The sequence below is a fragment of the Toxorhynchites rutilus genome, chromosome 2 (assembly GCF_029784135.1).
Source record: "Toxorhynchites rutilus septentrionalis strain SRP chromosome 2, ASM2978413v1, whole genome shotgun sequence".
NCBI classification, from domain to species: Eukaryota; Metazoa; Arthropoda; class Insecta; order Diptera; family Culicidae; genus Toxorhynchites; species Toxorhynchites rutilus.
In genome coordinates, this window is record NC_073745.1 from 152,469,207 (window position 1) to 152,484,284 (window position 15,078).

General features: G+C 41.0%; 1 protein-coding gene across 8 annotated transcripts in view; it reads right to left on the reverse strand.

The window, feature by feature from the left end:
* Positions 1-15,078, reverse strand: part of LOC129771839 (bromodomain-containing protein DDB_G0280777) — a 237,822-nt gene that overhangs the window by 158,022 nt on the left and 64,722 nt on the right. The gene's annotated exons all lie outside the window — the stretch shown is intronic.

The following is a 15,078-nucleotide window of genomic DNA, read 5'->3' on the forward strand; positions in this document are numbered from 1 at the left end:
TCTGATAAAATGTTCTTTACTGACGGTTCATTCATAAACGGGTCCACTGGCTTCGGCATCTTCAATGAAAATTCCAGTGCCTCTTTCAAACTCAAAGATCCTTGTTCCGTGTATGTCGCTGAACTGGGTGCGATATACTACGCACTGGGGATCATTGAAACATTGCCCATCGACCACTATTTTATTTTTTCAGACAGTCTCAGCTCAATAGAGGCAATCCGCTCAATGAAAGTTGATAAACGCTCATCTTATTTCCTAACAAGAATAAGACATCTATTGAGTGTTTTGGTCGAAAAATTATTCAAGATTACCTTAGCATGGGTTCCCTCTCATTGCTCGATTCCGGGGAATGAGAAAGCGGACTCGCTAGCTAAGGTGGGCGCTTTAGAAGGCACTCTTTTTGAAAGGCAAATTGCCTATAATGAATTTTTTCACATTCCTCTTCAGGACACACTCGTTAGTTGGCAGCGCATGTGGAGTGAAGATGAGTTCGGTCGCTGGTTAAACACGATTATTCCTAAGGTTTCGACGAAAGCTTGGTTTAAGGGATTGAATGTAGGTCGTGATTTCATTCGCGTGATATCTCGGCTTATGTCCAATCACTACAACCTAAACGCGCATCTCTATCGCATTAGGCTCGCAGCAAACAATCTTTGTGATTGTGGCGATGGCTACCACGACATCGAGCATGTTGTCTGGTCGTGTATCCGGTTCCATGCTGCTCGCTCTCAGCTCTCTAGAGCACTGAGAGCAAAAGGCAGACAATCGGATATCCCCGTCCGGGATATCTTAGGTAGCCGTGATCCTGATCTTCTGCTTCATCTATACCTGTTCCTCAGAAACGCCGATGTCAACGTTTAATGATGTTTCCTTCGTTGTGTCCCTGTTTCATATCCCTCCTATCCGATCTATAAACTTTTACTTAGTCGCGGCAATATATACACACACTCTTTACAGATACACGGGCCAAAGGTTGTGCAGTCCACTGATCATTCAACAAGAGCCAAAGGTTGTACCGCTTATGACAACTCTACACGAGCTGATGATTGCGCCGGCTAGTGATCATTCTATCCTGGATTCCTCGAGTCGAGAAAGACGCACCACGCTAGATATGGGGTACAGACTAAGGGGGCGTTGCTGATTAATGGTCAGCTGCATCCCAAAAGGAAGTATCCCGTGTCGGGCACAGGTACAGAGCATTGGAGACAGCAACATCACAATTACGAAAACACTTGTAATACTAACCTCGAGCCAACCGCGAGTAATCGGTTACATATTACTAACATAGTTATAAGGCAAACATTGTCGAAATATTGGACTCCCGGCCCCGTCAGGTTGACGCCATATGAGCCTTAATAAAAATATATATTTTGGATAAAAAAAAAAAAAAAATAATATATGTCATGAAGCTAACTATCCAACAATTCTTAACAATCTCAACCCCTATCCTAACGAAAATACCCACTTGTGATTGGTCGAAATGGACGACACATGCGTCGGGTCCCTAACAAAGACATCAATACCAACCTGCCTGAGGGAAATTGGTATTGCAAATACATAAAAGTAGGGGGAGCTTTTTCTTTTAAAGTAACATGTTTTTACTGATGAGAAAAATTGATAATTGTGTTCGGTATTGGTAATTATCTTATATTACATTGGTGAGTTTTTTTTTCTTTATTTCATCCATTTTTTTCATCATTTCATCACAGAAGGCATCTCGTCTACGATCACAGAGGGCGGTTTTCATCATATCTCGTTCCACTTCGGTATTTTTTATCTGATACGCACCATCTAACGACTGTTTACCTTCCTTCTGCCTTCATCACTTGGTAAACATTGGTGGAGTTAACAAACAATACCCAACAATCAAACGAAGAGACCCTTTCCAGGGCCAAATCATTATCAAAAAGTTTAACGATGCATTTCTTCAAACATAGACGAATTTCATGCCAACTCGTCTTAGAAATTTCTACAAAAAATTACCAAAAAAAATTTTGTTGACAAAAAAGTTATTTTAAAAATTAAAATTCATTTTTCTCAAAAAATTATTTTTTTTAATTCCCAAATATATATATATATATATATATATATATATATATATATATATATATATATATATATATAATAATATAATAGCCCTTACAATTTCCAACAAGTCGTCCATACATCGGAAGATGGGCACTTCTACAGGGAAAAAGTTCTTCAAACAACTACTATTTCATGTTTTCTTTGAAAAACACACAACTTATCCTAATTTAGTTTAAAGTCAAGATAGCGATATAGTGTAATCGGCAAAGTTTTAGATCTTGTTAAAATATAAACTTTTGTCGAAGACATCAACTTTCTTTCTTTTATAGTTTTTGTGTGTAAATTCTCACGTTTGACATATTCTTGACATGTTTCTAAATAGAGAAAAGTTAGCAGAGCATTTAAAATGTGATAATTTATGCAAAAAAAAATTACGAATTGAACATTAATAGCATTTTTCAAATAAAAACATGAAAAAGTTGTTGTTCGAAAAACTTTTTCCATGTAAATGTGCCCATCGTCCGATGTATGGAAAACTTGTTGGAAATGTTAAGGACTATTTATATCTATTTTTTCAGAATTTTGAAAGCCGAGGTACGCTACCACTGGAGAGCCATTCTCTTTGTATCGATCCACCACATTCAAAGATGCAATATTATTCTTTGAGGCACCTTATCAATTTTCATGCCGTCTGGTGGAGAGTGCTTTTGTATTTTTGCATTAAACGCACACTGGTAGGTAGATAGTTGAGGTAGTCAACTTTCCCGTATTCGCGCGCAAAATCGTAACTAGTATACTCACAGACTGTATGCGTCTCTGTAATATTGCTATTGTGTATTTTTAGGCGTTATTGGTATTTATTTAAATTAAAAATATAATTGAATAAAGAAACTCTAGAAAATACTGTTTCATTAACTTCATTCAGTTTTAATAGTCATTAAATTCAGCCACCTCATTGATTCTTGGTCTGTCAGACCATATGCGCGGGGCTTAATAAATATGGAATAATGGTGCTGATGGAACAGAAAGTACCCCATTTCCGGCTGAACGGAGGGGTATAATAATCACTTCATTCGAAAGATAAACTATCGAAGATGTATATGTTCGTTATTTATTGATTCAAAGACTTGTTTCAATAGCTTAAAATTTGCTTTGAAAACACGCTATTGTAATCACCAAATCTATAAATAAGCTCGAAAATCCATTTAATCATGATATCGCTGTAGAAAGAGCATATTTTAGCTGCCATCCAAAGCAAAGCACTCCTCCAGACCATTTCCGTTTCACTTTTGCTACCGATCTGAATGAAGCGATGTTCGAATGATAATTCCAGAAGAATATCAATGAGTCAAATACAGAGTGTCACTACCTGGAAAAACCTTAAAAATCAGGGAATATCACTGAAACATCATTCTTAACTAGTTTCTAGCAACAAAGGCAACAAATTTGCTCACTATGATTGGAGAAATGAATCACTGCACCATTTTTTTTAGGGATTGCTGTCAGGAAAATGATCTGCTGTCTCGTATATAAACTCCAACGGTGAGAAGGTTTTTTTCCATTAATGAAGCTAAAGGGCGAACACGAAATTATTGCGACACATTCAACAGGGCATAACTTTTTTACCATCGCGTAAAAATCAACCAAATTTTGCACACTTTCTCATTGATGTGTATTGTCTACATGCTGTCAAACTCGAAGTCGTGTTTTTCGATTCAACGAAAATGAAGGTGAACCAACGCGAGTTGAGAGAACAAATTCTTTCCAAACACCTGGAATTTCCTGACCTGTCGCACTGGCAGTTGGGAAAAATGTTGAACATTCACCATTCAACCGTCTCCAAAGTGTTGAAGCGGTTCCAGGAGCGGTTGACGTTGGACCACGACGATGGAGCTGGAAGAAAACCGGGACCGGAGAACAAAAAGACGGAGGGAAAGGTGAAGCGGATGATTAAAGCAAATCCCAACGTCTCAAACCGTGATTTGGCTAAAAAGATCGGCATGTCGCAGAGCTACGTCCAGAATGCAAAGAAGAGAGCTGGACTACATACATACAAGGTACAGAACTTCCCAAACCGCGATGAGTGGCAACAATCGACGGCTAAAACTCCGGCACGGAAGCTCTTCGAGAAGATGCTGACAAAATATGGCTGCTGTGTTATGGACGACGAAACGTATATAAAAGCCGATTTTAAGCAAATTCCGGGGTTGGAGTTTTTCACCGGCAAGAGCAAGTTCGATGTGGACGACAAATTTAAGAAGAAGAAAATGTCGAAGTTCGCCTCCAAATATCTCGTTTGGCAGGCCATCAGCTCTTGCGGACTGAGGAGTGAGCCTTTCGTTACAAAGGGCACAGTAAATGGCGAGATCTACAAATCTGAGTGCCTCGAGAAGCGCCTTTTGCCGTTCGTGCAGCAGCACGACGAAGCTATTTTGGCCAGGTTTGGCATCACGCCACTATTCCAAACGTGTCCTGGAGTGGTATGAGGCCAATTCTGTCCATTTTGTTCCAAAGGACATGAACCCGCCAAACTGTCCGGAGCTGCGCCCGGTGGAGCAGTACTGGGCAATAATGAAGCGGGAACTTCGGAAGAGCAAGAAGACAGTCAAAGACGAGAAGAACATGTTAAGAAAATGGAAAAAAAACTGAGAAACTGGTACCGGATGACACCGTAAAGACTTTGATGGAGGGCATCAAGCGAAAATGCGTTCAATTTTACACTCAAGGCTCCATAAATTAACTTTTCTTTTGATTTTTGATGTAAATATATGTAAAAAACTACCCTTAAATTTTGGTTTGATTCTAAACATTATAAGAAAATTGACCGCTCATGACAACTCTACACGAGCTGATGATTGCGCCGGCTAGTGACCATTCTATCCTGGATTCCTCGAGTCGAGAAGACGCACCACGCTAGATATGGGGTACATACAAGGAGGGCGTCGCTGATTAATGGTCAGCTGCATCCCAATAGGAAGTATCCCGTGCCGGGCACACGTACAGAGCATTGGAGACAGCAACATCCCAATTACGAGAACACTTGTAATACTAACCTCGAGCCGACCGCGAGTAATCGGTTACATATTACTAACATAGATAATAAGAAAAACTGTCAAAATATTGAACTCCGGCCCCGTCGGGCTAACGCCATATGAGCCTTGATAAAAATATATATTTTGGAAAAAAAAAATTATAAGAAAATTGGCATTACATTTTCGGTGTCGCAATAATTTCGTGTTCGCCCCTTATGTTTCACGCTGGAGCGATAGCATCAATTCACATTTCGGACAAGATAATTTAACGAACTATGGAAATACTATGGTTTGGGGTTGTTTCTCATGGTTTAGCGTGGGGAATTTAACTGAAATCAATGGGATCATGATGGCAGAGGGGTATATCGACATTCATTGCGAAAATCAAGAAGAGTCGATGCTGAAAATGAGACTGGAAGATAGTTCCACCTTTCAGCAGGATAGCGATACCAAACATATGAGTAAAAAACACAAACATTCTTCCGCTCAATCCATGAAATCCCCAATTAATCCATGAAATGGCCAATCCAGAGTCCCAATTTGAACCCAATTGAAAATTTTCGGGCTACCTTCGACAACAAGGTGTACAAAACGATACACGCCAACTCCGAACCTTCGTCGAAAGCATACTAAATAATCTATAAGTGAGGTCAAGGGAGGTAGATATTTGCGACTACAATCCGATTTTTCCGCAAGCAGTATTTTTTCAAGGAAGGCTAGCTCATTGGCTTCAATTGAATATGTCGATCATCCGAATGGGTCCAGTAGTTCAAAAGTTTTGAAAAAACCATTTTTGTATAGAAGGGGAAAAATGATTTTTCGAACTTTGAAAAATCGTAACCGAAAAGCGAAAAAAACGCCTCTCTCGTCCTTGTATATGTTATGTATAAAAAAATGAGCTTTCAAAACAAAATATAAAAAAAATTAGCGCCCTCTAGTCTAAAGTCATGTAAACGATAAAAAAACAAATGAATCTTTTGTTTGAGAAACCACATAAACGCCATTTTTGTCAAAATAACCTACAAAATTTCAGAAAAAAATTAGTTCTATAAACCCTTTTAAATCGGGGTTGCAAATATTCGTTAACCCCACAATCTGGCAATAGCGCGGATGGTAAGCGTGTCGGTTCTACGATCAGAAGGTTGGAGCTGGGTTCAAATCCGGCCACTGTTTACATAAATATTGTTTACTGATTGGAATTTCGTTCGACAACCCTTGAGCAATAAGCATATCGTTGTCACACAATGCATAATTGGTTACTGGAAAGGCATGGTTAGCCTCAATTAGGAACTATGGAAGAGCCCCCACCCCTCTTCCCCTCTCTCCTTCAATGCAGAGCACAACCTATAAACAACCCCATTCTTACTTGATATGAATATTATGAGCATTAAATGTGCATAAAATTGAGTTGAATCACTTCAAACTGATACATACATCACTGATTTCTCCTTTGTTTGCGAAACCCTCCACCAACTTTGAAACGTTATATTTTGAGCTTAAACTGTCATATTGATGAAAAGTGGTTTCACATTACGTGTTTTTGTTGTAATAACCGAACCTGATATCAAGATAACAACATCATCAGCAAAACATTCTCATTGGATGACCGTTTAAGTACAAATTCTCATTATAGAAAACCTGAGAGAGGCCAAAAAAAGTCGGAAGCAATTGAGGAATCGTGTAGAAATAATATAAAACGCATCAGAATCCAGCGAGAATCGAATGTCATAATGGTTTTAGTTTCAAAAGAACTGTACAATTTGCATGGGTTGTTCTGGTGGTAGTATATTTGCGATGAAATGGCAAATCAAAGTAGCACACATATTAAAAAGTGTTGCCAACTCAAATTATATAGTTTTTCAAAAACACACATTCCTAGAATTTCATTCAGCTCGCGCCGTCCGAAGACATCGGTCGCAAATTTGTTCGCGTCTATTATAAAGTGGAGATTATACCGTTATCAGTTCGTGGCTGGTGAAGTTATTTCGCCCTAACGGGGTTCTCTTTATTGCGCGAGTGAGGAGAGCAGCAATCATTACCAGCGTGAGGAAGAAGTCCTCCACGGCGGACGCGGTGCGTGTGCCGTATCATCGCTGTGTGTGCTTTAGCATCGTCATCGATTCCATCATCGTGTTGTGGTGCGATATACCGTTGCATCTGTGCCGAGCGATTGCCACGCGGTTCGATTGAGACACCGCTTCATTTCATTCGCATTGGTGTGCGATTTAGGTATAATATATATTAGGTTTAGAAATACAAAAAAAATAAGAATTATATTATTTTATATCTGCCGTAATGGCAGAAGGTCATGTTGACATGGAGATTGAAACTACTGTTTCCTCCTCACTAGCTACAACGGGGGCTGGGAAGTCGCTTAAACGCGTTCCCCCCTCAGAAGATGTCTCTTCAGAGAAAGAGGTAATCTACCTTAACAAGCCCCCCTCAAGAAAATTGGCAAACTTTTCCTCTTCGCCCCCTCAATCTCCCGCTCCCGCTTCCGCTCTACTACCGAACTTGCCTCCCAGCCCTACTGATACCGCTCCCGTTCAACAATCGACCTCGTCCTCCCCCTCAGTTGTTTCCTCTCCTCGTGTCAAGGTCTATCCAGACGATGCACTTGGAGCTGGTCCATGGGTTGTTTTTTCCGGCCTAAACCAAAAGGAAAGGCAATTAATGTCATTCAGGTTTCGAAAGATCTGGTAAGATTATATTCCTCCGTGGTCGAAATCTCTAAGGTTAGACCGAACAAACTGCGTGTTGTCGTGAGTGATCGGAAACACGCGAATGCAATTGTGATCGACGAGAGATTCTCCCTAGAGTATCGCGTCTACGTGCCCTCCCATGACGTAGAAATCTCGGGGGTGGTAACTGAAACTGGTCTGACGTGCGAAATGATAAAAGAAGGAGTTGGTAAATTTAAAAGACTCCCGTTGGTGGGTGTTAAAATTTTGGACAGCCGCCAACTAGGAAAAGCCACCCAAGAAGAGGGAAAAACTAAATTCACGCCGTCAGACTCGTTTCGAGTAACTTTTGCTGGTTCCGCTCTACCTGACTACGTCATGGTGGGCAAATTGAGATTGCCTGTGCGACTCTTCGTGCCAAAGCCCATGACTTGCCAAAAATGCAAGTCAGTTGGTCACACTTCAGATTATTGTGCCAACAAGGAGCGCTGTGCCACTTGCGGAGAGCAACATGAGGGGAAATCCTGCAGTGCGACTGAGCATAAATGTCCATATTGCGGGGGATCCCCACACGAGCTCTCAGTTTGTGAAACTTACAAGAGTCGCTGGGAGAAACAGAAGCGCTCTTTGATGGAACGCTCGAAACGCACTTTTGCGGATATTTTAAAGGGCGCTTCGCCACTGGCCCAACAACAACAACCAATCAACACACAAAATGTCTTCGCCACGTTGCCCGTTGACGAAATAGAAGCGGACACAGCTAACGGGGGCACACCGTTCATTTTCCAAGGGAATCCCCGGCGCAAAAATGTGACCACTCCCAAAGTTCAAGGACAAGCCCCTCCGGTGATACCCCCTGTTAGCATGCCTAAAAAATCGAGTGCAGCGGACAAGCAAAATCAGGTTCCTCCTGGTTTCCGTGGGAATAATTCACCTTCGAATGGCCCAGCACTCGAGGGGACATCAAAAACCCCAACTGTCCCTGTTTTTCCGTCCAGTTCAACTTCCCAATCGGGATTTATAAAGTTGTCTGACCTTTTGGACCAAATCTTCAAGTGTTTTAATGTTTCCGACTCCATCAGAACCATTGTCATTTCAATGCTTCCAGTATTAAAGACAATTTTGCAACAATTGATGCAAACATGGCCCCTCCTTGCAATGATTATCTCTCTTGATGTCTAATTTAAATAGAGAGGTCGGAGATATCACTGTTTTACAGTGGAATTGTCATAGTCGTATCCCTAAATTGGATACATTCAAATTTTTAATTCATAAGTTCAATTGTGATGTTTTTGCTCTGTCCGAAACTTGGCTTTCTTCGCGAGACGATCTCTCTTTCCACAATTTTAATATCATACGCTTGGACCGTGATGACAGATACGGAGGGGTGCTATTGGGTATCAATAAGTGCCACTCATTTTTTCGAATTGACCTTCCACCTATTGGAGGGATCGAAGTTGTTGCTTGTCATGCAAACATCAGAGGCAAAGACCTCTGTATTGTCAGCTTGTATTGGCCTCCGAGAGCTGCGGTTAGCCGCAATCAACTTGTTGACATGTGCTCACTCCTTCCTGAGCCACGATTGATCTTGGGAGACTTCAACTCTCACGGAACTGCCTGGGGGGAACAGTACGACGACAATCGTTCATTGTTGATATATGACCTTTGTAACAGCTTCAATATGTCCGTTTTGAACACTGGGGAAACAACACGTGTACCTAAACCTCCTGCTTACCCAAGTGCTCTTGACCTCTCGCTTTGCTCGAATTCACTATCGTTAGATTGCAAGTGGAATGTAATCCAGGACCCCAACGGCAGTGACCACTTGCCAATCAAAATTTCCATCACCATTGGTTCGAATTCTTCTGAATCTATAAACATGGCATATGACCTCACAAGACACATTGACTGGAAAAAATATGCGGACGCAATTGCTCTAGCCATCAATTCCAGAGATGGTTTGCCTCCATTGGAGGAGTATAACTTCCTTTCTCGTTTGATATATGACAGCGCGGTTCGCGCTCAAACGAAACCCATCCCAGGCTCCACTTTCCGTCAAAGGCCTCCCAATCCATGGTGGGATAGCCTTTATCAGGATAAATCGAACGCATTTAAAGCTTTTCGGAAACGTGGAACCATTGAGAATTTTCAAACGTATTTGCACCTTGAAAATCAGTTCAAAAATTTGATCAAAGGGAAAAAACGTGCTTATTGGCGAAATTTCGTGGGAGGTTTGTCACGAAAAACGTCAATGAAAAAATTATGGAAAGTGGCTCGAAACATGAGAAATCGCTCTTCATCCAATGAAAGCGAGGAATATTCACATCGATGGATTTTTAATTTTGCACGAAAGGTTTGTCCCGATCCAGTGCGACAAAATCCAGTGCAAAGAATTATTCGAGATATACCACAAGATAGGTGCGATCTTGATTCCGAGTTTTCGATGGTAGAATTCTCTCTTGCTCTCCTTTCATGTAACAATTCGGCTCCGGGATCGGATAGAATTAAGTTCAACTTGCTGAAAAATCTCCCTGATGTGGCGAAACATCGCTTGTTGAATTTATTCAATCGGTTTCTGGAGCATAATATTGTTCCAGATGATTGGAGACAAGTGCGAATTATAGCTATTCAAAAACCCGGAAAACCCGCGTCCGTCTTCAATTCGTACCGCCCAATAGCAATGCTGTCTTGTATACGGAAATTGTTGGAGAAAATGATCTTGCTTCGCCTTGATCATTGGGTTGAAACGAATGGCTTACTCTCAGATACACAATATGGGTTCCGCAGGGGCAAGGGGACGAATGATTGTCTTGCGTTGCTTTCTTCAGAAATTCAAATGGCTTACGCCGAAAAAAAACAAATGGCTTCAGTATTCTTGGACATAAAGGGGGCCTTTGATTCTGTTTCAATAGAGGTTTTGTCAGACAAATTACACTCTCGGGGTCTGCCGCCTCTGTTGAATAATATGTTATATAACTTGCTTTGTGAGAAACAGTTGAATTTTTCTCACGGGGATTCGACAGTAAATCGGGTCTCCTACATGGGCCTCCCCCAGGGCTCATGTTTAAGCCCCCTTTTGTACAACTTCTATGTAAGCGACATCGACAATTGTCTTACACAAAATTGCAGCCTAAGACAACTTGCAGATGACGGAGTGGTGTCTGTCGTAGGATCAAACGAATCCGACCTGCAAGGACCCTTACAAGATACTTTGAACAATTTTTCAACCTGGGCCATTGGGCTAGGGATTGAATTCTCCACGGAGAAAACAGAGATGGTGGTTTTTTCTAGGAAGCATAGACCAGCAAAACCATAGCTTCAACTTTTGGGTAAACCTTTCACTCATGCTATGTCATTCAAGTATCTTGGGGTCTGGTTCGACTCCAAATGTACTTGGGGGGCCCATATTAGGTATCTGAGTAAAAAATGCCAACAAAGAATAAACTTTCTCCGTACAATTACCGGCACATGGTGGGGAGCCCATCCCGAAGATCTTATAATGTTGTATCGAACAACTATTCTCTCAGAGATGGAGTATGGCAGTTTCTGTTTTCAATCAGCTGCCAAAACACATCTCATTAAACTCGAGCGAATTCAGTATCTTTGTCTCCGTATTGCGTTGGGATGTATGCCCTCAACGCATACCATGAGTCTCGAGGTTTTGGCAGGCGTACTCCCACTAAAAGATCGCTTCAATTTATTATCTCTTCGGTTCCTCATCCGGTGTAAGGTTATGAACCCATTGGTGATCGGAAATTTTGAGCAGCTTATCGAGCTAAATTTTCATTCAGGATTCATGAGCTCATATCATGAATTCATCTCCATGCAGGTTGATCCTTCTTCGTATACTCCCAACCGTGTTTGTTTTCCTGACTACATCAATTCCTCTGTACATTTTGATCTGTTCATGAAGGAGAAAATCCATGGAATTCCAGATTATCATCGATCGGGGATCATTCCTACGATCTTCAATGCAAAGTATGGGCGTGTCAATTGTGATAATATGTACTTTACTGATGGGTCTTCTATGAATGAGTCCACAGGATTTGGAGTGTTCAACGAAATTTTTAGCACCTCCCACAGTCTTCAGAATCCTTGCTCTGTGTATATTGCTGAATTGGCAGCAATACATTGGGCGCTGGACAGCGTCGCCTCACGACCTGTTGAACACTATTACATTGTAACGGATAGTCTTAGCTCTGTCGAAGCTATCCGTTCAGTGAGGCCGGAAAAGCACTCGCCGTACTTACTTGAGAGAATACGAGAAATTTTGAGTGCTTTATCCAGACGCTGTTATGTCATTACCTTTGTCTGGGTTCCTTCACATTGCTCAATTCCGGGTAACGAGAGGGCTGACTCATTGGCAAAGGTAGGTGCAATTGAAGGCGATATTTATCAGCGTCAAATCGCTTTCAATGAATTTTATTCTTTAGTCCGTAAAAATACCATCGCTAACTGGCAACGTAAATGGAACGAAGATGAATTGGGCCGGTGGTTTCACTCGATTATCCCTAAGGTTAGCCTCAAACCATGGTTCAAAAGTCTGGACTTAAGTCGGGACTTTATTCGCACCTTCTCTCGACTCATGTCCAATCACTGTTCGTTAGACGCGCTACTCTTTCATTTTAATCTTGCCGATGGCAATATCTGTGCTTGTGGCCAAGGTTACCACGACATCGAACACGTTGTTTGGTCGTGCGAGGAGTATCTTGTTGCCAGATCGAATTTAGAAAACTCTCTTCGGGCTAGAGGAAGGCAGCCCAATGTGCCGGTGAGAGATGTGTTAGCTGGTTTAGACCTTGATTACATGTCCCAAATATATGTCTTCCTAAAAGCTATCAATCTTCGTGTGTGATTGTCCTTATATCCTTATATTCTCCTTTTCCTTTCCCTTCGCGAGAAATCAAATCCCTTCTTACTAACAATAGAATAAGGTGAAATGTAAATACATGTTAGATATAAGATAGGCTTAAGAATTGAGTATGATGAATGTGAGTGTGAATGTGAGTGTGAACATTGTCAACATATCCTTATATCCCATCCTTTTCCTGAAACAAAATGTCACCCTTTTAAACTCGAGCAAGCCGCGAGTAATCGGTTCTCTACTTCATTAACATTAGAATTAATAAAAAATGTTTATATATACTTGTAACTATACAAATAGGAGTTTGGCTCCTTTAAACTTATGTAACTGAGCCTGTAAAAATAAACGATTTAATAAAAAAAAAAAAAAACACACATTGGAAAGTTTCAATAAAATTAAGGAAGATCGGGTATTACGGTGGATTCTGCGAAAAGTTGGTTCACTAAAAAGTTTTTAGAACATATATTTGTAATATTTTTTTGTGCATTAAGACCTCGCAATACATTGTCAGCTTTTTTGTTGTGTTTGCAATATCACCGCAAGTAAACGAAGGAGTCTTCAATGCTCAACCTGTGCATAACCTGTCAAGAACAGCATCATCCGTCCATGACTGCGAAGCTTCGTAACCAACCACAGAAACATGCAATTGTGGTTGATGAGATAGACGTCAAAATTGATTCACTCTGCTGGATCCAGAATGAGAAACGGAATAACGAAGTGTGTTTTTGTGTGTTTTTGCATTTAAGATATGCGTATCTGGACCAAAATTAATTCTGATCGTAATAGTCATTTGCGTTAATCGATCCACACTAGAAGTGAATTGCCGCTGAGCTGAAGAAAGCGAAAAGTCCCCATTGAATACTATGTGATTTCAACAAGTTATATGTATTGAAAACAATGTTGTTACTAAACATGACATAATGCATCTTCAGCTATACTTGATAAATCTTCCACACGCATTCAACGTTACTTTCTTACTCATCGTTACACTTTTTCAGTCCTCGTCCAATTCATTCTCCATTACCGGATGGCCGCATGCAGTTATTGAATCTCAAATCCCGGTTCGGCCGAGAAAGTTGCATCATCAGGCTACGGGATGGCTGACGGCGTTGGCTGAGGAGAACTCGAGTGATGGTGACAACCTGGGTGCATTTGCTTTACTCCCACTCAACTGTCAGTATCCGATGCGCCCATGTACATCCCAACCGGTTTCCCGTCTATGTAACGGTGACACAAATTTCAGCAGCATGCTAAAATGGCAAACGAGCAGCGAAGCATCGTCTGCAACGTTCTCTGTATATAGGTATATCGTACCGTTTGCCGATGCATCCCGGGATGCAATTTCACTTCGAGAGTGGGAGTCTGGATGGATATAATGTATCTCCTGCTCGAGTGAAATTAATTTCGATGGCGTTTTAGTAGCACATTTTGGATGCAAGAAATACTATCTCCGTTTTGCACTTTTGCAATTTTGACGAAGATAGGTGAGATCGTTGCCCAGGTTAACAATTACAACCATCACAACGATTAATTACTTCGAATAACGTAACGTTTAAAACTTGTGCTGCTAGATGCACTGTGCTTAGATTTTTCATATAATTATATTACCAAGCAGATTTTTATTTACTTTTCTCACCAGAGGCTAAGGAGACACGGTTTAAAGTCCGCTACTGCTGACTCGGTTGGCTGCAAAATGTGCTAGCCGATGGCAAAAAAAGGTGCATCCTTCATGCTATTTCTCGTGTTCCTCTCTAAAGGGAGCCTCGTCGAGTGCTCCAGCAAGCTCTCGGTGACACGTGAACATAACGAGAGAAGGCAACTGGAATACTTTCACGCTTCGCCTCGCGGCAGTGGCAATTCGAAGCGAAGCGCTCGAGTGGGTCCCGGCAAATCTATCGTTAGTGATCCAGTGTGCTGTAAAATCTAAGGTAACCATTTTACCAGCAAACCTGAGACTGAGGTAGCTACCGAGGAAGTTAGTTTAATTGAACTGCCATCTTCATTAGAGCAAGGTTAAAGTAAAATATAAATCGGATTTCAGTTAGTATTAACATTCATATGTTGTTTATCTTAATTTTGCAGCTCAACTTGTACAAAACCGTATACCATTAAAAACATAAGAATTGGTGTCCAGGACACGACCACATTATTCCAACGCCAATATTTTTGGCCTAGGATTACGTTTTTCGGGAACATTTTGGGGGTCGTGCTCAGTCGTGATGGATCAATCGATTTAGGCCCTCCATAACAATTCATCACAATGAATAAAATAATATTTTTTATGAGACTAACTATCCAACAATAGGAAAATTTCAAGCATTATCCAAACGAAAATTCCGTGTTCTGGTTGGTCGATTCGCAAAATAAATCTTTTCTCTCACATCCAGTGCATTTGCACTCTGCACTGTATAAATTAGAATACGGGATTGTATAATGAAATGAGTTTGATGTTTGATTTTCTGCTGATATGCTT